The following is a 2,459-nucleotide window of genomic DNA, read 5'->3' on the forward strand; positions in this document are numbered from 1 at the left end:
ACCATCCTGAGGCTGGTAGCTGAGTGCAGCCATCCCAGAGTCTAGATGAGCTTCAGCTGTTACTTTGGCCCTGTAATCACATTTTTCTTCATACTCAGTTCACAGCTATCGTGAGTGGTATAATGGCAGAGCAGCTGGACACATTGTGTTGCTTCATTTGCTTAGACAATACCATCTGGGCTTGAGACTCGGCCCACTGCTGATTCAAAAAACCCACATTCCCCACGGCTTCATAAATTGGATGCATTATCTGCTGAGAGAAAGTCTAGCACCTATTTTGTTATCAAGATCTTCTTGAATTCAGAGAAGCCAGTGTGAATTCATAATGCACTGGGATAATGTATCTTCATATATATGAATTAAATTGTCAGCACCATGCTGATGGGACCATATATTTTAGGAGGACATGTACAGGTAGAGCCATTGACTAACTGGTGCAATGCAGCCATTTGTCAATCAGACAAAAGTAACCTTTTTATCATCATCTATGAAGGACCAGACAGGGATCTGTAGACCCTGGAAGGGATGATCAAGAAGGCTTTGTCAGCCTTCATCATTGGAAGCTTGGGCAAAAACAAGATCAAGAACCACTTCCAGAAAATAATGCTTTTGAGCACATTCAAGTTGCCCAAAGATAAGCTGTGATACCTGATGTGGTGGATGATATCTTTGCCCAAGAAGACTGTGTATTTTAGCTTGTACCTGGTCTCCAACAGAAACCTCTAAATGAAAAAAAAGCAATAGAAAGATATTGATCTGATCAACATAGAGTATATTTATCCCATCTGCCAATATCACAGGAAAACATTTTCTGTATGTCATTTTGTGTGGTGGTAACAGGTTGGTCCTATACCATCTCACCATTCTTGAGGGCTATCAACTGCAGCTGATGAGTACCACGTGGACAAGCATCACGAAGAAACACTTTTCTGAGTTGGTGCCAGACACTGTGTACAGAGCCCCTACCTACTATCCTACCTGGACCACAAATATCTTCGCATCTGTGGTCATCACTCCAGATTGTGTGACTGACTTCATGGGGGTTATGGCTTGATGGTAGGGAGACTTAGCCAGAGCAGTTAGAATATATTGAAATATTTTTAAATAAATTTGTTGTATCTCTACTTTCTTGCAGAAATGACTAGTAATCACCCAACGGCTAGCATGCAAGTGACTCTTACTAATATTGCTCTCTCTCTCCAAATGTGTATTAATAATAAGAAAAAGAATAGTTACGATATCAATCAGTATCTGTAATCACTTAATATAACTTGGCGTATAGAAAGTGCCTCAAAATTGGGAGCTATCATTATTGTTGTGGCACAGGTCTCGCAACCACTCTGGGAATAAGTACTCCAGTTGTTCACATTTACAATAAGTCATCAGAGGCATAGAGAAAGGAAGTGGCATGATAAAATTCACACCATGAGCGTGTAGCAGAAACACATTTTGAACTCAGTTCTTACTACAAAGCTCAAGTTCTTAACTATTATGCTCTGCTGACCTGTGTGACTTTTGATAAAGGCAAAAACAATAATGGTAATTGGTATGATATAGTGGGTGCTTATTATGTGTCAGGCTCTGTTAGCATTTCTTAATTTATTTAATCTTCACAACCATATGTACACATGATTATCATCCCTATTTACATGAGGAAACTGAGGTCCAATGAAATGAAGTCACTTGTCCGATATCACACAGTGAGTAAGCAGATCAGGATTCCAATCTGTCTTTGATAACAAAATTCATTGTTATCAAGTTTTTGGTTATTCAAGAAAGCAATCATACACTAGAATGAAAACACAAACAATATAAAAGGGTATAACCTACATGCTAGGCTATAAATCCCCATTCCCACAAGCAATAAATGCTGTTTGTCAGTTTATTATATATTTTTCAGACATTTTCTATTTATACCTACATGTATTTTATTTTTAATAAACATTAGTCTCTGTCCACTATGTTTTGCATTTTGATTTTTTTACTTAAAATATCGTAGAGATTTTCTTATGATTAAAAAATAATCTTCCAGCAACATTTAATTGTACTAAATATAAAGACCAAGCTTTTAAATAAAGCCAAAAAGGCTCTTCATGGTCTTGGACAGTCTTCTTCCCAGACTCATGTTGCAATTTACGCCTCATTTCTCTCTGTACTCTACCCACACTTTTCCTCCAGTCATCTTTCTATTGTTCATTTAAAATTATTGAGTATACACAAACCTGAGGCACTATGCCTTTCTCTGCGTTCTAAACTACTAAGCATTATGCATTCTTTACTGATCTGACTCCTGCAATCATGCTATAACCATCGCATTGCCAACCAGAGAAGGAAAGAATGATTTTTAGAATCTATCCCATAACTAACATGTGACTCCCATATGTTATAGTGGTATGATAGAATCAAGATTACAGTGAGTTACACTGAAGAGGGACACGTAATCTGGCTTTGTAGAATTA

This window comes from Symphalangus syndactylus, chromosome X, assembly GCF_028878055.3.
Source record: "Symphalangus syndactylus isolate Jambi chromosome X, NHGRI_mSymSyn1-v2.1_pri, whole genome shotgun sequence".
In the NCBI taxonomy this organism is placed as follows: Eukaryota; Metazoa; Chordata; class Mammalia; order Primates; family Hylobatidae; genus Symphalangus; species Symphalangus syndactylus.